At 36.1% G+C, this 23,748-nt stretch overlaps 1 protein-coding gene across 1 annotated transcript in view; it reads left to right on the forward strand.

Moving 5' to 3' along the window:
• The window catches only part of LOC128636240 (mucin-5AC), a 161,481-nt gene that overhangs the window by 49,249 nt on the left and 88,484 nt on the right, over positions 1-23,748 (forward strand). The gene's annotated exons all lie outside the window — the stretch shown is intronic.

A 23,748-nucleotide genomic window follows, 5' to 3' on the forward strand; every position in this document is an offset into this window, starting at 1 on the left:
AAGCATACAATAGGGTGCGCCGGTTGAATAGTGATACACCTCAAAAAATAGTGTAGGGGGTTGTGCTGTAGTGAAGAGTTGGAACTTAGTCAGTGGTATGACAATATAAAGCTAGATCTGTGAATCACAAACGTAAATCGTTCAACAAAAGATATGAGAAGATAAAAAATAATTGTGCAATGTACATATGATGATGTCCAGTAAATAAAATAGTTAGATTACTCAGTATTGACTGAAGTAGTATCTAATCAATACAAGAAATGTGAAAAAAAACCCATAAAAATCGTAATTATAACAAGCAAGTACAATTGGGACTGTAAAAAAGTGCCCTAATACCACTAGTAGTGTAGAATTCGAATGTGTCAAATGAATGGGGTGTAATGACCAAAATGTGTTTGCTGAAAAAAATACCTGGTCTGTGTCTGTGTTTAATACTAAATTCCCTCAATCTGCAACGAAGTTATAAAAATAAAGTTATCAAAATGAAATATAGTAAAATGATAGGCACTAAAAAAAGCAATTCAAAAAGCAAAGGGAATAAGAAAAAAATAAAAAGACAATGCAATATAAAAGACAATTAATAATGTATATGTATGTTAAAAATAGATGTATATATAATACCAACAGTTCAAAGAAGTGAAAGTTCCTTTACATGAACCGATCTGTTTAACATAAAACGTTCTGTTAGATGGTTGTAGGTTTTGTCAGCCTTATGAAAACTGTTATTAATGACAAAAGACGTTGAACCAATTCATATAGGTTAAAGGCTGCTTCTCTCCAAAACCGGTGGTAAGTCGGATAATCTGGAAAGTGGAGACAGGAAAAAAGAGAGAGCACCTAATAGTGCAATATTGTACTGACGACTCAGGATCAAGAACAGTAACAGAATCGTTAGAAAGGTACTCACAAGAGAGTTGGCACTCACAAGTAGTGCATGCAGGCAGGCTGACCTTTTTCAGCAGTCAGTATGCTGGGGGATCAATCCTGTACAAGATCCACCTTAGATAGATGTCAGGAAAACTGGGGTAGAAGCAGGTCTCTTTGTACACGGGATGTGTGTAAGGTAGGTCCGTCAGCAGTCCCGGTCAGAAGATACGACCAGATAGTCGGTCCCGCTCTCGGTCACAAGCTGCGGTGGTGGAAATTCCTCTGCACACAGAATGTGTGTGTGATGGGTGCGTCTGCAATCTCAATTAGTCAGCTAAGCAGGTGTTAGGATTCTCCAAAGAACAACATGTGTGAAGCGGTGTAGCATTAAAGCAATAAACAGTCCGTATGACTAAGAAGAAAACACCAATGCTCGTGGAGAGAAAAGTGATGGCTGAAAAACACTCACAGCGTAGTCAGATGTATTAAAATATAAAAATAGAACATTTATTTTAAAAGCAAACAACGCATTTCTCGGCCGTTAAAGCTCTCTGGCCGTTTCATCAGGTAATTTAACAGGTATAGCCCTACACTGGGCTTTAAAAATACTCAAAACACTCGTGATTGGATATACAGTTACCAATGAGAAATCACAATACATCTGCTACAAGGTGTTTGGAATGAAAGCATACTGTTTACGCTGTAGTGCATATAAAACAGGCTATGTATGTAATATAGTATATAATTAAAATATATATATATACGTTTAAAACCAATTTAGAGAGAATATATGTTTAAGACCAATTTGGAGAAAACAATAGAACACAAGAGACCGTAAATACATCCAGTTAGGTGTAGGAAAACGGACAAACTGGCAATAACTATAATTACAGATACTCAACGATTGTATTTGCTAAAATCCAATATTAAAAATTAAAAAATGGTATATAAATGAGATAATATGTAGTCCCCGTTAAAGATTGTATGGTTGTAGTCTATATAAGCTAGATCGCATAAGTATACTTAGTATGCAATATTATTAAAGATACTCCACGATTGTATTTACTAAAATCAAATACTAAATGGTATATAGATAAGGTAATATGTATAAGGTAATATGTAGTCCCAGTTGAAATTTATATGTCTATGATCTATATAAATCAGATCGCATAAGCATACTTAATATGCAAGATAAAACAATGTATATGCAGCAAGAATTAAATTATATATACAACAAGAAAGATAAAAAAAAAAAAAATAATAATAATAAAAAAAAATATATATATAAAAAAATATAATAATTTTTCTTCCCGCATGTTGTATATAAAAGATGTACAGAGAAGATTGCGAGATGCACAGTCAGTCAATGTTGCTATTTTTCTGCAAATTGTATAAATGACTAGTGACCTATGTGGATCGTAGCTGTAATGATATATATAGCATATATATGTGTACGAATTTAGTAGGTGTAGAAAAAATGAGATAAGTAAATATCCCTGTAATAAGGTGACGGACTAAATAGGAGGCTTGAAATCTGAGAAGATGGAATAAGGCATGTAGTATACATATAAAAGGTCTCAAGACAATATGTATGGTAGTACCAGAGATGTCCAGGTATCTAAATAGTATGATAGATGGTGACAAGTGATGTCCAGGTGTCTGAGTAGTATGATGGATGATAACAGGTGGATAGGAAAATAATGTATAATCGATGTGAAAGACAGATGCGGTTATTGTAAGGAAAATCAGAGAAATCTGATCGTATTAAAACGTGAATGTGGGTACGGTAACCTATAAAATAAGGAGGCATGTCTGAATAGTGTGAACGGACCAATGGATACATGGAGGGGGTATGCGAGGGTGATAGGGTGGGATGTGGGGTACTAACGGGATGGCTATATGGAAGTAGTAATGGGCCATGTAAAAAATAATGATACACAAAAAATATATATATATATATACAAGGAACAATGATTAAGTGGTGGGTAGTACGGGAGTGAATGTGGATAATATAGATAGAGGGTGGGAGAAGGTGTGGGAAGTGCTGTGGTGGTACTAGTGTTAGGGATGTGTGTAAGAGTAAAATAAAATGGTGAGATGCCAGAGCATAGAAAAAAAAAACAGATGAACAAAGAAATAAAAGGATGAATAATGAATGAAAAGTAATGAATGTATCAAGGACAATATTGCCTACAACAAAACTGTGTACACAAAAATATGGTGATGGATGATGGGGAATACTAGTGATGAGTTAATATGGGATACCAATAACGAATGGTCCTAATATGTAAGGAAAGGTATTGAGTGACTCAAAAAGGTGAGAAAGAAAAATGCAAAATATGAAAAAATGAAATAATTGAAAAACTAATTTAGTTGAAAGCTGCCAAATCTAGATTGGAGTTGAGTCCTGATGGCCACAAGGTGTTAAGTTTATGAATCCAGAAGGTTTCACGTTGCCTCAATTTGGTAATTCTATTGTAATCAGTAGATGGTGGAATATAATCTATGGGGTAGAATTTGAAAATTTCGGGATTACCAAAATGTTTATTGAGACAGTGTTCAGGTACACTGTGTTTGATTTTATTCTTTTTGCAATTTTTACAATTGTGTAAGTGTTCTCCACAGCGGATTCTGGCTTTTCTAGAGGTGCAGATCACGTACTGGACCCCGCAAACACACTCCAGAACATATACAACGTAACTAGAATTACAATTAAGAAATTTCTTTATATGGAAAAGCTCTCCAGTGCTGTTGGAGGAGAAAGTTTTTTTACCAGAGGGAATATATTTGCAAGTATTGCATCCCTTTCTCCCACATTTGAAAGCCCCTGTATGGCTTAGAAAGGTGGTTTGTGTCTTTTGAATTTTTTTGGAATTACAGTGTTTAACCTTTTTGCTGGGAGCTAGCTTGCCCCTAAGAGTGGGGGCTCTGGTGTACACTATTTTGGGATATTCGTCTACTATGGTTTTTAGAATAGGATCTTTAAGAATAATATACCAATATTTATTTAGAGCCTGTCTGATTTGTTTGTAGTTGCTATTGTATTGGGTTATGAACATAGGATTTGTGGAAAAAGTGTTGTCTGTTTCCTTATTCTTATTTTTATTTTTGTTGAGTAAAATATCTCTGTCTAGGAGTCTGGCTTTATCTCTACTAGAAATTAGGAGATCCTTGGGGTATCCCTTATCTAGAAATCTTTGGTAAATGATTTGGCTCTGTGAGTCAAAGGTGTCTAGAGTGGAGCAATTCCGTCTGATTCTCTCAAATTGGCTATAAGGAATATTAGATAGCCAACTCTTATGATGGTTACTAGTGAAGTTTAAATAGCTGTTGCTATCTACCTTTTTAAAAAAGGTTTTTGAACAAATATTTCCTACAGTGTCCCAACTGAGTGTGAGATCTAAAAAGTCTATTGAGTGTTCATTAATACTGGCTGTAAAGGAGAGACCAAAATCATTCTGATTAAGAGAGGCCACAAAAGTGGCAGCCGCTGTGGAGTCTCCCTTCCAAATAAAAAAGAGATCATCTATGTAGCGGCCATAGAACACCAGACTCGCCCCAGCTGAGGAATTATAGATGAAGGTTTCCTCAAAGATGCCCATAAAAATATTGGCAAAGCTAGGGGCGAATCTGGTGCCCATGGCCGTACCTTTTATCTGAAGATAGTAAGTGTCCTGGAACATAAAATAATTGTGTTGTAAAATAAATTTAATGCATTCAACAGTATATTCTCTTTGAAAGTCAGGCATATAGTGATTTTGTTTTAGAGTCAAATCTATTGTCTGGAGTCCTAATTCATGAGATATATTTGAGTATAAGGAGCTGACATCGCAAGTGATCCATATAAGATCACCATTATTTTTATAATCTTTGATTTTATTTAAAAGGTCAGTACTATCTTTAATATAGGATTTTAAACCTACTACATATTTTTTGTAGAATAAGGTCAATATAGTAAGATAGATTATAGGTCAGATTATCAATTCCGGCAATAATTGGCCGGCCGGGTGGATGTTTTAGGTCTTTAGGGATCTTGGGCAAATGGTAGTAATGTGCCACGCTAGGATTACTGACCTTTAAGAAGTTTCTTTCATCTTTATTGAAAATTTTAAGGCTTGAACCTTTTTCAATAAGTTTTTGATAGCTTTTTAAAAAAATAGGTGTGGGATCAGATTTTAAGATTCTATAATAATTGGTGTCATTTAATATCCTTTCTGCCTCCATCAAATAGTCACTTAGATCTTGTATAACTATCCCTCCTCCCTTATCTGCATCACGTATGATGATGTTGGGATTGTTGGTTAGAGAGGAGATAGCTCTCTTTTCACTCTGCTTTTTATAAAAGTTTTTTTTTGACATTTTTGAGGTGATTTTCTCTAGATCATCTATTACTAGATTTTGATAGATTTCAATATATTGGCTACATCCTAGTGGAGGAGAGAAGGAAGATTTGTTTTTGACGTTAGTATGAATAACATCTTCAAAGAGATGATTGGTAAGATGATTTACTGGGCTCTGTGTATTGGTCTTATTTAGTCCTATATCCATAGTATCTGTTAGGATGCACATAGTATTATCATCCCAACAGTTTTGTTTTTTAAGATTTTTCTGGGAGAAATATTTCTGTAATGCTAATTTTCTTGTGAAACGATTTAGATCTACAAAAAGGTTGAAAATATTATGTGGATTAGGTGGGCAAAAGGATAGGCCTTTATTAAGGATTCTTTTTTCTTCCAAAGATAGAGTGTGCGTGGACAAATTAAAAATACCTTTGTCTAATTTATTTGATTTCTCTTTCTTGGTGGTAAGGCCTCTGCCTCTTGAGCCTCTTGGTCTACATAAAGTGGTCTTTTTTTGGGGTTTGGTTCTTCTATTGGAATCCTGCGGTATTGGGGGGCATGGTCTAAAAAAGAAGAAGATGAGGGTGTATTGGTTCTGGGCATTCGTTCTATAAAAACATTATCTTCTGTTACAGAGGCTAAAGGTTGGAAACGGTTGTAATGTGTCTGATGATTTGAGTTATAATGAACTCTGGGATTTGTTTCTTTATTTGTATGATGGTTAGAATAGGCTGGAGATCTATAGTTGGAAAGGTATTGAGTGTGGTTGCTATCAGAACGATTGTCTGAATTAGACCTAAAATTTTCTCTCTGATATCTTCTATTCTCGAAATGATTACTATCCTCATTTGGGGCCCCACGGTTGCCATACTGGTGTCTCTGTGGATAGTGGGACTGGTTACGGGATTGGTGTCTGTATGAAATATCGTGTTGGTTGTAATATTGGTAATTATTATGATTTCTCTCTTGATAGTGTGGTGTCATATGTTTTCTATGTTGATGTGTTTGTCTAGTCTGATGGTATGAATTCTGATTGTAATTGTTTTGGTGATTCCTATTGCCATTTTTGTAGTGTACAGTGGTCCAATTCTCTCTGTGATCAGACCTATCTTGTCTGTATGATGGTGTATTAAAATTGTGTTGTTCTGTGTTTCTTAGTTCTTGTTCAGTGTTCCTCTGATTGTTAGAATTAGGAATATCAGGGTTAAATTTTTGTATACGATTATACGTGTAGACCCTGTCATTCATACAGTCCTCATTATCTCTTTCTAGCTTTTTATTTTTGGACTGAACAAGTTCTTCCTGAAATTTGTCAGTTTGTTTATACATACTTTTCAAAAGACGTTCATAATCAGGGTTATCAATATATTTCATTAAATCTTCCTGAATTTTATCTATGTTTTCACTGCATTGATCTGACAAAACTTTAGATCATATATTATATATATATATATACTGTAATCATAGATTATATAGATCATAGACATATAAATTTAAACTGGGACTACATATTACCTTATACATATTACCTTATCTATATACCATTTAGTATTTGATTTTAGTAAATACAATCGTGGAGTATCTTTAATAATATCGCATACTAAGTATGCTTATGCGATCTAGCTTATATAGACTACAACCATACAATCTTTAACGGGGACTACATATTATCTTATTTATATACCATTTTTTATTTTTTAATATTGGATTTTAGCAAATACAATCGTTGAGTATCTGTAATTATAGTTATTGCCAGTTTGTCCGTTTTCCCACACCTAACTGGATGTATTTACGGTCTCTTGTGTTCTATTGTTTTCTCCAAATTGGTCTTAAACATATATTCTCTCTAAATTGGTTTTAAACGTATATATATTTTTTTTAATTATATACTATATTACATACATAGCCTGTTTTATATGCACTACAGCGTAAACAGTATGCTTTCATTCCAAACACCTTGTAGCAGATGTATTGTGATTTCTCATTGGTAACTGTATATCCAATCACGAGTGTTTTGAGTATTTTTAAAGCCCAGTGTAGGGCTATACCTGTTAAATTACCTGATGAAACGGCAGAGAAACGCGTTGTTTGCTTTTAAAATAAATGTTCTATTTTTATATTTTAATACATCTGACTACGCTGTGAGTGTTTTTCAGCCATCACTTTTCTCTCCACGAGCATTGGTGTTTTCTTCTTAGTCATACGGACTGTTTATTGCTTTAATGCTACACCGCTTCACACATGTTGTTCTTTGGAGAATCCTAACACCTGCTTAGCTGACTAATTGAGATTGCAGACGCACCCATCACACACACATTCTGTGTGCAGAGGAATTTCCACCACCGCAGCTTGTGACCGAGAGCGGGACCGACTATCTGGTCGTATCTTCTGACCAGGACTGCTGACGGACCTACCTTACACACATCCCGTGTACAAAGAGACCTGCTTCTACCCCAGTTTTCCTGACATCTATCTAAGGTGGATCTTGTACAGGATTGATCCCCCAGCGTACTGATTGCTGAAAAAGGTCAGCCTGCCTGCATGCACTACTTGTGAGTGCCAACTCTCTTGTGAGTACCTTTCTAACGATTCTGTTACTGTTCTTGATCCTGAGTCGTCAGTACAATATTGCACTATTAGGCGCTCTCTCTTTTTTCCTGTCTCCATAGTGTTACTTGTGTCTAAACTTGTTCAGTGTAGGGAAAAATATAGAATTCCAATTTTTACATATACATTTCTGCCATTTTATTTCCTAGGATGTTGTATTAGTTAAGAGAAATAAAACAATAAGATATCTAATATCACTAACAGTTTTCCCCCTAAGGCCAGTTTTGTAAGTGTCCCAGCAGTTAAAAAGTTAATAAGGGAACCATGCTTCACAGTCTGCATTGTGTAGAGTTTGCTAATTGCTCTAATTAACTGTTTTACTGCTGGGCCGCTCACAAAACTGGCCTTAGATGGAACACTGATCACTAACACCATAAAATCAGGCTAGCAGTTACTGGCATACTGGAAGGTGGTCATTATCACTTGATAGCTATAATATATAATATTTGAATTAGAGAACCCCACTTTTAAATATTGGGTCCTATTATATATTTCTATGTTAAGGGGATAATAAAGACCTCTTTTGCTAAAAGCTCTAAAATAGAACCAATACTGAGAGGTATGTTTTATAGTTATGTTTATTAAGTAGCAGCTGGAAGGACACACATAAAGGAGAAGGATTTCTGCTTCCAAATAAGAGATCTCAAGTTTTCATATTTATTGTGGGATAATATAGGTGATACCCCACCTTCCCTGATATTTTTCCTTATGCCTGTTTCTGTCAGGTGACCACTGTTGCCATGGTAATCAGCTGATAGCCACCTGGGAATGCTACCCCTCCTTCAAAAGGGAAAACTTTACTTTTTTAAAGGAGGAATCACTTGTCCTAGTGTGCTTCTTATTAGTTTTTTGCCAGAATCCCTTTTATAGGCCAGAGGCCAGTAAATGGCACTTAGTACACAGGTGATTTGACATTTCTAGAGCATTCACAAGCTATCTAAAGGAATGAGAAGCCTATGATGGACATTTTGTGTGTTTGTGTATGCTGTCTTTAGGGTTTGGGGTGCCTTTGGAGCCACTGCATTCATAATGTAAATGCAAACAACAAAAAAAAAAAATGCTGCTGCAGGCTTGTAGCTGTAGCACAAGGTAAGCTGCTGTCCGATTGCTCCCCTGATGCCCTGAAGATGTTTCCAAGCAAACAAATGCATTTTTCATTAAGAAACAGATTCTGAATGTCCTATTTAGATTAAGAAAAATATTATGACTACTAATAACAGAGTGTTGAAAATACAGTGAGCAGTCCAAAAAAATATGAATAGACAATAGAGGAAAGATAAGACCCCTTATTTGAAAGAGGAAATCTTCCTTCTTTTGAAAGATGAAGTCACATGCATCTCTAATTTTTAGATGATCACTATGGTAATGCTTTATCACCTGCCTTTGCTGGAGGGAGAATAGTGTTTTTTTTATAAAGTGGCCCTTCTATTTTCAATTTAGGGTCTGCAACTCCTTTCATTAGTGGGTGATTGCCATAAAAATTAAAACATAATCCTAATTTCTCAAAGAACTTTAGCTAACACTCATATGAGGGGATTTCATTAATTTAAAGAGGGATCTTATGACCTTCTATGTAGCACACAATTAATATTAGAATACAACTAATCAATCTACAAAGTGACCTTTAAAGTGTTATGGGGGGGTAGTTATCAAGCCGTCTACTTTTCTGGCTTCGCCGGCCCAATACGTCCGCCTAAGCTCGCCTACCTTCGCCGCCGCGGACCTGAAAAAATACGCCTAAGTTATCAAATAAAGCTGTCAAAAAGCCGCGGGGTGATGAGCAGCAGACTGTGACAGTTATCACTCATCCGATCTCGCTGCCCTTCGGCTTTTTCCCAGCTTTATTGCTAGCCTGTCACTAAGCACTCACACTAAACTGCACTGTTCTACCCCCTATACCGGCGCCCCCGGAGCCCCCCGCAACTAAATAAAGTTACTAACCCCAAAACCGCCGCTCCTAGACCCTGCCGCAACTCTTATAAATGTATTAACCCCTAAACCGCCGCTCCTAGACCCTGCCGCAAGTCTTATAAATGTATTAACCCCTAAACCGCCGCTCCCGGACACCGCTGCCACCTACATTATACCTAGTAACCCCTATCCTGCCCCCCCTATACCGTCGCCCTCTATTATAAAATGATTAACCCCTATCCTGCTGATCCCGCACCTCTCCGCAACTAAATAAATAGTTTAACCCCTAAACCGCCGCTCCATGAACCCGCCGCAACCTATATTAAACCTATTAACCCCTATCCTGCCCCCCCTACACCGTCGCCACCTATAATAAATTTATTAACCCCTAATCTGCCCCCCCTACACCGTCGCCACCTATAATAAATTTATTAACCCCTATCCTGCCCCCCACTACGCCGCCGCCACTGTAATAAAATTATTAACCCCTAAACCTAAGTCTAACCCTAACCCTAACGCCCCCCTAACTTAAATATTAATTAAATAAATCTAAATCAATTAACTCTTATTAACTAAATGAATCCTATTTAAAACTAAATACTTACCTTTAAAATAAACCCTAATATAGCTACAATATAAATAATAATTATATTCTAGCTATCTTAGGATTTATATTTATTTTACAGGTAACTTTCAATTTATTTTAACCATGTACAATAACTATTAAATAGTTATTAACTATTTAATAGCTTACCTAGCTAAAATAAAGAGAAATGTACCTGTGAAATAAATCCTAACCTAAGTTACAATTACACCTAACACTACACTATACTTTAATAAATTATTCCTATTTAAAAATAAATACTTACCTGTAAAATAAACCCTAAGATAGCTACAATATAATTAATAATTATATTATAGCTATCTTAGGATTTATATTTATTTTACAGGTAACTTTGTATTTATTTTAGCTAGTTAGAATAGTTATTAAATATTTATTAACTATTTAATAACTACCTAGCTAAAAGAAATACAAAATTACCTGTAAAATAAATCCTAACCTAAGTTACAATTAAACCTAATACTACACTATCATTAAATTAACTAAATAAACTACCTACAAATAACTACAATTAAATACAATTACATAAACTAACTAAAGTACAAAAAATAAAAAAAGCTAAGTTACAAAAAATAAAAAATTAAGTTACAAACATGTTAAAAATATTACAACAATTTTAAGCTACTTACACCTAATCTAAGCCCCCTAATAAAATAACAAACCCCCCCAAAATAAAAAAAATCCCTACCCTATTCTAAATTAAATAAATTTCAAAGCTCTTTTACCTTACCAGCCCTTAAAAGGGCCATTTGTGGGGGCATGCCCCAAAAAGTTCAGCTCTTTTGCCTGTAAAAGAAAAATACAACCCCCCCAACATTAAAACCCACCACCCACATACCCCTAATCTAACCCAAACCCCCCTTACAAAAACCTAACACTAATCCCCTGAAGATCATCCTACCTTGAGTCGTCTTCAGCGCCGCTTGGAGGATTAACTTCTTCCGCTCCGGATGTCCTCTTCAGTTCCATCGGTGGCTCGGCTGAGTGAAGACGACTCAAGGTAGGATGATCTTCAGGGGATTAGTGTTAGGTTTTTGTAAGGGGGGTTTGGGTTAGATTAGGGGTATGTGGGTGGTGGGTTTTAATGTTGGGGGGGGTTGTATTTTTCTTTTACAGGCAAAAGAGCTGAACTTTTTGGGGCATGCCCCCACAAATGGCCCTTTTAAGGGCTGGTAAGGTAAAAGAGCTTTGAAATTTATTTAATTTAGAATAGGGTAGGGATTTTTTTTATTTTGGGGGGTTTGTTATTTTATTAGGGGGCTTAGATTAGGTGTAAGTAGCTTAAAATTGTTGTAATATTTTTAACATGTTTGTAACTTAATTTTTTATTTTTTGTAACTTAGCTTTTTTTATTTTTTGTACTTTAGTTAGTTTATGTAATTGTATTTAATTGTAGTTATTTGTAGGTAGTTTATTTAGTTAATTTAATGATAGTGTAGTATTAGGTTTAATTGTAACTTAGGTTAGGATTTATTTTACAGGTAATTTTGTATTTCTTTTAGCTAGGTAGTTATTAAATAGTTAATAACTATTTAATAACTATTCTAACTAGCTAAAATAAATACAAAGTTACCTGTAAAATAAATATAAATCCTAAGATAGCTATAATATAATTATTAATTATATTGTAGCTATCTTAGGGTTTATTTTACAGGTAAGTATTTATTTTTAAATAGGAATAATTTATTAAAGTATAGTGTAGTGTTAGGTGTAATTGTAACTTAGGTTAGGATTTATTTCACAGGTACATTTCTCTTTATTTTAGCTAGGTAAGCTATTAAATAGTTAATAACTATTTAATAGTTATTGTACATGGTTAAAATAAATTGAAAGTTACCTGTAAAATAAATATAAATCCTAACGGCTAGATTTAGAGTTCGGCGGTAGATGGGCTGTTAACGCCACGCGTGTTTTATGTCTAACGCACGGCATTGTTTGACTCCGGTATTTAGAGTTAATATAAGACCATCTAACGATGCTCCTAACGCGTGTATGTCACACGCGTAATCCTGCCCGCGTTAGACAGTCTCCCATAGAGAACAATGGGAAAGGCAAAAAATAGCTTTTTTCACCTAACACTCGATCTCGCGAGAAATACGCACAGCTCGGTCATATGACGCATACCACATCATGCACAACAATAACACGCCGCAAATGTCACAACATCAATCAATCAACAAAGCACACAAGCATTACACATTCACAAGCGGGGGAAGTTTTAATACTATTTATACGTGGAATACGCATATACTTTAAGATGCGGAAAATCGCACAATAACAACAAGGATTAAAAAATATATACATACACTAAAAAAAAAATCGCATTCAATATCATTATATATTATGAAAAACATACATATACAACACTTCACGAAGAACACACCATCGCAAATTCACATTTAAAAAGAATACTATTGGACAATGTTAGAGAAAACGACCACTATGACATCATCGCATTCTACACATTCCACAAATACCAACTCAAAATGAGCATGCGCAAATTAACACACCTAATACACATTGCAATAATATTAATTGCTAATAAAGCACACCTGAACACTAATTACAATGGAAATTGGGACATCATTAAACATTTACACAGGGTATATAAGCACCACACAAGCAGGGCTTCTTTGACTGTGTTGCTGGTGGGTCTTTGGAGAGTTAAGAATAGAGATTTTGCGATTTTTTGAGAGTGAGTTAGTGTTAGTGTGAGAGAGTCAGTTGGTAGTGTTAGCGTGAGAGAGTCAGTTGGTAGTGTTAGCGTGAGATAGTCAGTTGGTAGTGTTAGCGTGAGAGAGTGAGTGAGTTAGTGGGAGGTAGCGGGAGTGGGAGAGAGTCTGTTAGTGGGAGCGTGAGTGAGTTAGTGGGAGTTATTAGTGATAGTTGTTAGTGTGAGCGTCAGTTAGTGGTAGTTAGTGAGCGTTAGTGGGAGTGTTTGTTATTGAGAATTAGAAGTAGTGTTAGTTAGCGAGCGAGTGATTTATCTGTACACTTAACACATTTACACGCAAACACATTCAATACATACATACACTTATCAATAACACTACATACACTCCATACCCCCTACCCCCTCATACTACACTCCATACCCCATTCCTTGTAGTCCCATTCCCTTTCATCCCATTTACTCTTATCCCATACCCCATACCCATCCCATACCCATCCCCTAGTTACATTTAGTTTACATATCCTCCTTTTAGTCTTATTCTTTTCGTTTATTTAAATACTCCTTACCCTCTTTGTTTTTTTTTACATCCCTCACACTTTAAGCACCTTTTTTGTCTTTTTAGTTCTTTATTTTGACCCCCTTTCATTTCATCACACTCACTTTTTTTTTATTATTTGGGGTTTAGTTTAGGGAGGAGATGGAGGCCAGGCAGGGGACAGGTAGAGGGGGGAGTAGAGGGAGGGGGAGAGGAACAGGGCAGGAAGGGGGGCAGGAAGGGGGGCAGGAAGCGGGGGTGGAAGCGGTGGGTGGACCCAGCCACTTGGTTCAAGATGACCAAGTGGCTGGGCCCAGTGGCGGTCAGAGTAGGGCTTCACAGTCCGGGAAACAGAGGGCATCGTCACAGGGGAAGGCCAAGGCGACTAGGGAGGCAAGGTTTACGATGGAGGAGAAGGAGGCCCTCGTAGAGGCCTATATGGCCAGGTATAGGATGCTGCAGCACCAGAAGACTACCCCGACTGACAGGAGGAGGCTCTGGAACGAGATTCGGAATGCAGTCAATGCAGTGGGTTGCCGGAACAGGGATATGGATTCCATCAAACATCGGTACCGGGACTGTAAACTTGAACTTAAAAAAAAGTTAAGCCTGGAGGCCCGACATGCCGCAGGGACCGGTGGCGGCCCTGCCCTTGAAATGGAGTACTGCAGATGGGAGGAAATGTTGCGGCCCAGCATCTCCGAGGTGGAAGTAGTCGGTATCGGAGGAATCGATACCGGGAACCTGCCACTCTCATCTGACGGTAAGCTCATTTAACAATAATTTCACATACGAATGTATTTCAATGGACACTATACGCAAACATTTACTTTCATGATTGAGGTAGCGAATACAATTTGACAAAACATTCAAATGTACTTATATTACATAATTTGATTAATTCTTGAGATATATTTTAATGAAGAAATAGCCATGCACACGGTGAAACAATCACAGGAGGCAGCTATATTCAGCTAACAATCAGAATCTTATAAACATATTTAGATATGCTTTTCAGCAAAGAATATCCAGAGAATGAAGCTAATTAGATAACAAAAGTACATTCGAAAGTTGATACTAAATGTATGCTTATAAATCATGAAAGATAAAACATTGGGTTTCATGTGTTAAGGATCCGATTAATGCTATTACGCTGTTTACACGCATTCTATTACTTAGCGGTTACATCAGTATCTAGGCTATAGGTTAGGTGTGCATTTAAACAGACTGAAAACAAACGCAAAAACATTCACATTGACCAGATATCACAAACACTGTTTAGAAAAAGCGGAAATCGTATTGATTGTTTGTTAGATTTCAAAGTGGATTAATGATTCTGCATTTGTAATTGTATCGTAAGCTAAGTCATTTAAACCTTTATTTGCAAATATGCTAATATATACATTTCTTTTTTTTTTTTTTTTTTAATATACAGAGTCTGGGGACGAGGCAGCACAGCCTCCTGCATCTCCCCGGGATGAGAGTGGTGGTGAGGAATTCCCACTTCGGAGGGAAGAGGCCCCCCGTGACGAACAGCGCACGGGAGATGATCAAGAGGCCCCGGAAGCACAGGAGGATGCCGCTGAAGCCGCGGAACCCGAGGTCCCTCAAAGACCCGCACTCCGCCGTGCACGGGCACCCCGCCGTGCACGGGTTCAACAGGCACAACAAGAAGAAATAGCGGAGGTGCGGGTTCTACTGGAGTACATAGACCAGATGCGTACCTCCCGGATAGAAAACATAGAAGGACGACGCAGAATACTTGATGGGCAGAATCAAATAATTCAAGGCCAAAACGAAATAATCAGTATACTGAATACAATACAAGAAGGACAAACAAGAATGTTCAATCTTCATCAGGAAATGTTCACATTTTTCCGGGAGGCGCATGCTGGTCTACCTCCTGTTGCTGGGCCTCTTGTTGCTGGGCCTCTTGCTGCTGGGCCATCTCCTCCTGCCGGCCCATCTCATCCTCCTCCTCAGCCATCTACTCCTCCTCCTCCTCAGCCATCTTCTCCTCCTCCTCCTCAGCCATCTTCTCCTCCTCCTCCTCAGCCATCTACTCCTCACCTTGGTCGTCCCAGTACTCTTCCTTCCACTCCTCCCACAACAGCTCCAAGGAGGACTCTTCGGAGTCGGCAGTTGCCTCTCCCAGAGCCTCAGCCCCGTGGGAAGAGGGGAAGGAAGAGGAAGTAAGTTTTTTTTTCAATCTTAAATTTTGTTTTTTGTGTAATGGATAGGTATGTGATGATGTGGTTTTCATACACTTGTGGACCACACTCTGTATATAATCGACATCTATGGGACCGGGTCCATGGAGGAAGATTCTTTGCAGAGTGTGGGTTATAAGTGTGTGAAAACCACATCATCACATACCTATCCTTGTTCATGATATTGATTGGTTTCTGTGATGTGATGTCCAAACTGTTTCCCGAATCGCTAACTAAATTACCATAACAATTATCCATGATGGCATATTACTGTTTGAATGCCAATAACACAGCTTAAAGGGACAGTCAGAAAATTATTGATTACAAAGAAAACACTGTATTACGCATTATAAAGTTTGAAACAACAAAACATGGAGAAATACATGTGTGACTTATGTGCTTACCCTTGTATCTATGACTATGAAAAATGACCACTTATTTGTTGTTCTGACATAACAACATTTTAGATATCAATGATCAATACATGGTCAATAATATGCTGTATGAGCACAAGATTTTACATATACAAATGCTATCCAAATGCCCTCTAGTGCTCAAATTGTATAATGATTACAAGCACTCTTCAAGATTTAAGAAATGAGCACACCAACCTCATAGGTTTAGATAGCAAATTTAGATAGCAAATGTTCAATTGTTGAGAAACATTTGATATCCTTGTTATTACAGAATTGACTTTTCGAATAATGTAAAAATATTTTTTTTCGAAACTGTCCCTTTAACAACATTACATATGCTAACACATTTTAAGCTTGTTGCTATATCTACATGTACTTTGTCAAAAAAAATATTTGAAAATCACATTTATATTGACGTGTTAAATAAAGTCTATTTTCTTTAAGAGACATTATTGTGTTAATATTTTATTGTAACTATTTTTATTTTAACAATGAATATGGTTTAAAGTCCTTTTAGGAGTGGGGGGGTGAAATATGCTAACAAAAATATATTTGAAGATTAAACTATGTGGATCTCATACATGATACAAAAAAACAACATTTGCATTCAAGGGACAGTATCCTATATTTTTTACATAACTGTATGTAATAGACACTACTACAAACAACAAGATTAACATATACTGATAGCAATATTAAAAAGCTTCAAACACTTGCAAATAAAATAGGGTTAGCTATATTTTAAATATAGATGAACCACCATTACAACCGTAAAACACAATACCCCATCATTAACATATGAAAAGAACCTTTACACAAACTGGACAAAGCTGGAGATGGTACTCACATGAAACTCATTGGCTTTGCGAGGAGTAAGAAAATTACTTACATTTTCTTACAACACAAGACAAAATAAACCTATTGGTTAAACAATGGACTATCTAACTAGAGACAAAATCAAATATTTTTATTTATAATGTGAGTGTCTAATGAACCTTTCATAAAATATACAACGAAATTACATTTAGAAGAAGTCGGCATCATATATTTAGCATATGATAAATGCATATTGATTACTTTATTCAAACACAATAGCGCATATTTATTAATTAGATATGTTCAACATTAAACACAACATTAATTTTTAAGAAAAAGGAACATTGTTGACAAACATATTAAACATGGACTGTAGAGATTTGCACTTGCCTAGAAATATCCTATGCATGAAAACATTTTGCTTTCGTTCGTTGATTCAACCAGACATCCAGCAAAAGAGAATGTGTTGGTCTTTATCAGCTACGGGTCAACAATGTAACATGATGCAAATAATACATATTCGCAAGCTTTTTAAAATTGCATGCAGTCACAAACGTTTTTAACGTGCACAAATATTGCGGGACTACGCAATCCAATCACACGTTTTTTTAACTTTACATGTGCCGTCTTAACATGGCGCTTCCTTGATCACGTAAGAACGCCATCCAATGAAAGGCACATTATTGATCACGTAAGAACGCCCAAAAAAAAAAGGCGCATCCTTGATCGCGTCAAAACGCAATCCAATAAAAGGCATATTCCTGATCACGTAAGAACGTCAGTCAATACAAGGAATCATTGGACAGCCTGGCAGGTGACGTCTTAAGCAACATGGCGCATCCGAGATCGCTGAAAAACCGCAGACAATACAAGGACTCAGTGACATCTTGGCATATCATTAAGAAACGTATTTATATTTTAGGAACTAGTATGTGTGTAGATTGCTATCTAGGAATGTCACCAAATTATGAATCATCTTTTCGGACTTGACTGTCCCTTGAACTATAGCTATGGTGTATATCTTTAACATTTAAAAGATACACATGAGAAATACATATGCCATTGATGTTTTAAGATATCTTTGGATTGTTGTTGAATAACAATAGTTATACATGTATTGATTAAACGTGTCATTTATTCAAGTTTAATTATGGTCAGCCTACCTATAGCCATATATGGGAGGAGATGTATTTTGTTAACATATTAGTTAACTAATATTCATCATCTACATTATTTGTATTACACACAGAGATTGATTTGGTTACACTTTGACAATAATATAGATTTGAAAATGAAATACAGGTGCTGTCAACATTACAATAAGATTGTTTATTAATAAAACTATATGTCCTTGTTCTTGTAAAAAGGACAAAAACGCTTTACAAATGGAAATACATTCATTTACAATAGTGATCAACATCACTTAAAGGGACATTATTTTGTTTTTAAAAAGAGCATACACATAGTCAATACTATTTAAATAAAATGAACACTTTACAGGGATTATATCATTGTATCAATACTCAGATCATTTGGTAAAGGTGCATCAATTCATGCAGAGTTTATAAATACACACATGGATATGAACATTTAAATATACATATATACACAAATACAAAAATATATATACATATATAAAGAAATTACTCTGCTAATCATAATCAGGCAATGATAGAGCTAAGAGAAAATAATATAAACACAAATAATAAGATTACATTGGAGATGTTAATCTTAAAGTCATTTACTATTGTCTTACATATATGATTTCATTATAACAAATAGATTTGTTAGGTCCCTTTAAGGATAAACAACATAAACTAGAGCTTGCAAAAAATAACAGGAAGAATGAGGACAAAGATTTGTGAAATAAAATTTATTTTATTAGTATGTAAGAAAACATACACAACGTTTATAAATAATCTTGTAAAAATAAGGAATATATGAGCCATATGACAAGGTAACACAGTGCATCACAGTCCATGAAGAGAGTTGCCAAGGGCCAGCATAGCCCCATTGGAGACACATGACAAGGTAACACAGTGCATCACAGTCCATGAAGAGAGTTGCCAAGGGCCAGCATAGCCTCATTGGAGACACATGACAAGGTAACACAGTGCATCACAGTCCATGAAGAGAGTTGCCAAGGGCCAGCATAGCCCCATTGGAGACACATGACAAGGTAACACAGTGCATCACAGTCCATGAAGAGAGTTGCCAAGGGCCAGCATAGCCCCATTGGAGACACATGACAAGGTAACACAGTGCATCACAGTCCATGAAGAGAGTTGCCAAGGGCCAGCATAGCCCCATTGGAGACACATGACAAGGTAACACAGTGCATCACAGTCCATGAAGAGAGTTGCCAAGGGCCAGCATAGCCCCATTGGAGACACATGGCAAGGTAACACAGTGCATCACAGTCCATGAAGAGAGTTGCCAAGGGCCAGCATAGCCTCATTGGAGACACATGACAAGGTAACACAGTGCATCACAGTCCATGAAGAGAGTTGCCAAGGGCCAGCATAGCCCCATTGGAGACACATGACAAGGTAACACAGTGCATCACAGTCCATGAAGAGAGTTGCCAAGGGCCAGCATAGCCTCATTGGAGACACATGACAAGGTAACACAGTGCATCACAGTCCATGAAGAGAGTTGCCAAGGGCCAGCATAGCCCCATTGGAGACACATGACAAGGTAACACAGTGCATCACAGTCCATGAAGAGAGTTGCCAAGGGCCAGCATAGCCCCATTGGAGACACATGGCAAGGTAACACAGTGCATCACAGTCCATGAAGAGAGTTGCCAAGGGCCAGCATAGCCCCATTGGAGACACATGGCAAGGTAACACAGTGCATCACAGTCCATGAAGAGAGTTGCCAAGGGCCAGCATAGCCTCATTGGAGACACATGACAAGGTAAAAGAGTGCAACAGGCACAACAAAAAACTGATAAAAAGGCCAAATGGCAACAATATAAATACAAATTCAACATGTGGACAGAGGATTATTATCTGCCACCATGGAGCATATCCAGATCCTCCACTTACTGGTCATCCTCTTCATTGTCCTGTGCATGTCCAGCTCCAGATTCAGGCCTTGAACGTAATTGCATAATTTCACGCAGAGTCAAGTCCTGAACCCGGAGCTGGGCCTGCATGGTGTCGTTCATCCCTCTCAGGACAGCTGCGTTCCTCAACACGGCCTGCTCTACTCTTGCTATCCCTTCTAGCATGAGCCATGCTGAGTCACAGCCTAAAATAAAATAAAAATTAATATTAAGGATAATTACACAACAGAATAAAAGATTTTAATACATACATTGTCATCATAAAGACAAATAATTATTTACATCAATTATTTTTCATATATTCTTTACACATGAATTAGGTTATTCAGACAGACAGAAATCATTAAAGGCTCATGTTACTCAAACATGTTGAACCCTTTAATTGGTTTTAGATGATCCACTTATACAGCTTGAGTGTATCAAATCTTGTTAAAGGATTTACATTGTACTTACATTAGCAATTTAAAAATTCAATTTAGACTGTGGTAGGCACACATATCCTTAAACATTTTGGCATTGAGGACAAGCTGTGTAAACATAGCAACCAGAAGAAATTACATTCCCACTGGGTTAGACAAGAGATAATGTATCCACATTTGGACATAAAATTTTGTATCCAAGTAGTGGTGTTTGGTATATGTAGTGATATCCAATTAAAGGGACACTGAACCTAAATATTTAATGGACTGATTCAGATAGAGCATGACATGACAAATCTTTAGAAATTACACATATTCATTATATGTTTTAATTGTCAAGCTATATTTTGAATGCAAGAATGTTGGTTTTTATGGAAGCCAATATTTGTTGATGAACCTTGTTTGTGCATGCTGGTTGATGGATACATTCATCCAACAATAAAGAAATGATGGCCACATTTATTTTATTGTTTAAACTAATTATAGGAATAAGTTGTTTTCAATTAATATATCAAGAGAATGACGAATAATTCATAAGAGTATTCTATTATACATTGGCTTAACATTGCATGCTGGATTTGAATCACAATTTAACCAATTTAACTTCACTGTACCTTTAAGTATCTTATAAAGTGTATTTAGAATGATACTTACAGCTGTGCCTGGGAAGGACAATCTGACACCCAGGACAATGAAGGTTTAAACAGGGGGGAGGGATGGGATTGGCTCGGGGAGGGATGGGAATGGCTTGGGGAGTGGTGAGCTGCTGCTCCAGGGTAGGCCGTACAGCTGGGGAGTGGGGAGTTTGGGTCTGGGCAGCTGTACGGGCCAGAATACGGGGAGAGCGGCGAAGGGGGGTGTATGGGCGTTTTTTGGGAGGGACAGGATATGAAATATGGGAAGGGCTGGCAGTGGTCGGGGCATGGTCATGGGTTTGGTGATGGGAAGGGCTCTGGGTGTGTGCAGAGGTGTGGCCATGGTCAGGGGTGTGTGCACGGGGAGGGGTCTGTGACTGGGCAGGGGCGGAATCCAGATGACCAGAAGTGGTGGATCCATCTGAAAATGTAAAATAAATATATTAACATCTCATACATCCTGACATCAAATCAACGCATTTAAAATTGATTATGTTTTCAATATACCTCGAAGTGTGTTTGAATCTGTAAACTATTCTGAAATGAGGATATGGTATCTATATAGGCACTCAGATGAATCTCAATGACTGTCTGTACAATGTGAAACTTATTATTGTGTTTTGGCATGGAATATGCATGTGACATAATGATGGCATGAATTATATATTCTTAAAAAAATATATACAAGCAGATTTTCATGCTGCCTGATATAGAAAGGGGGCAGTAGTGTATTTGAACAGACAAATAATATTCCTTTTTAAAGGGAAAAAGCTGTAGACTTTGAATGTCTTCAATAAAATGATTTCAAAAAAAGAAACATGTTGGAAACATGATAGATATATTTCACATACCATCAGACTCCAAGGCAGCCTCTTCCTCCTCCATCCCACATGTGACATCAATCTCTGTAAAACATAACATGTTGTGTACACCTTAAGATCAGATATTATAACATATGTTACTGTTGCTCAAATACGCACATCAATGTTGCATTAAAGATATACACACACAAAGTTATGATTTACATCATTTTGATGGAGCATACAAATGACAATAGATTTGTTATTGTCAATAAATCAGAATATTAATGTATTGTTTGTCTTAATGATAAATTCATAAAAGCATAGTACATAGAACATTTAAGATTTCTCATGTGTGTATCACTTGATGACTGTTGTTAAAAAAAAAAAATTTAAAAAAACATATGTTAGACATCTTATGAATAACAAATGTGTAGAATAATAAAGTAGAAATTATTAATCGCTCAATATAAAAAATAAATATATAATCAGAAGATAAATTCTATGATTTTTTATAATGTTATGCTTCATCGGAATCATGATCATAATATTGATTAGCAATACACCTTCAATTACATATAAATGAGTCAATGGACTTACCAGGAGACCGCAAAGGCGGCTCTATGTCACTGCTGGATTCCTGTGGGCTCCCCACACCAACTCTCTCTATGAATGATATAGATATATATTATTAAACACATTTTGGATATCACTAAATCACATCTGTCTAGAATTTTAACATTAATCAACTTTAAAATGTGAAGAATAGAGCAGTCATTACACCAGAAAATGCTTGATTGAATCAAGGGGATTCTGTAAACATATCTGTATTCAACATATGTTTAATGTCAGACTACATTAGACATCAAATTCATCTCAGATGCTGCTATTGCATATCTAAATATACCCAATGATCAATGTTCTTAACCATTTAAGGACACAGCTTTCACTTAGCTCAATTGTTTTATGACGGAATAATTCCGTCATATGTCCTTAAGAAGTTACAAGAATACACACAAACCACATATTGAGGAGCATCTGTTGACAAATCTAAACAAACATGTGTCACATCGAGCCATTTTTTCAATGTACAGTAATCTTGTTTAGGACACAACACATATTTATCACAATACATAACAAACTTTATTATTACAAATATGTAATCATGGTGCTGTTAGAGTATGCAGATATATATAAAGTAACTCCAACAGATAATTAGATTTATATATCAATAGTTTTTAATAAAAATAATGTAATGATGAATGAATCTATTTTGTCTTAAAGGGACACTGACATGATTAATTTAAATAATTGATTTCTATGTTCAAACTGTAAAAAATGATTTAACATTGACTCCTATTATAATTCGAATGTTGTTCGATATTAATCTTAAAGGCAGATAAGGAATATTGGATTCAATAAATATTGTTTGTTGAAGGTATCCACCAATCATCAATATAAACCCAGGTTGGTCAACAAATATTTAGATGCACATAAACGTACTTTATTTATTTTAAAATACATTTAGCAATAGAATATGTCACATATGATGATAGTATTATATTTTATGTTTATTAATATTGCATACTGTATGTGAAAGACAATATTAATAATTGTAGTTCAGTATCCCTTTAATCTAAAATTAAATAGATTCCACAATGTTGTTGTTTGTTAATGAATTATCTACTCCATATGTTGATGTAATGAATGGTATTGAGCATGCAATTAAAATCAAATATGTTATTTAAGTATATCCGAATAATTATATAATTTTCATCTATTAAATAGACATTACATATAAATATAGAACAATGTGTATTTAGTAT

This window comes from Bombina bombina, chromosome 7 (assembly GCF_027579735.1).
Source record: "Bombina bombina isolate aBomBom1 chromosome 7, aBomBom1.pri, whole genome shotgun sequence".
Lineage (NCBI taxonomy): Eukaryota > Metazoa > Chordata > Amphibia > Anura > Bombinatoridae > Bombina > Bombina bombina.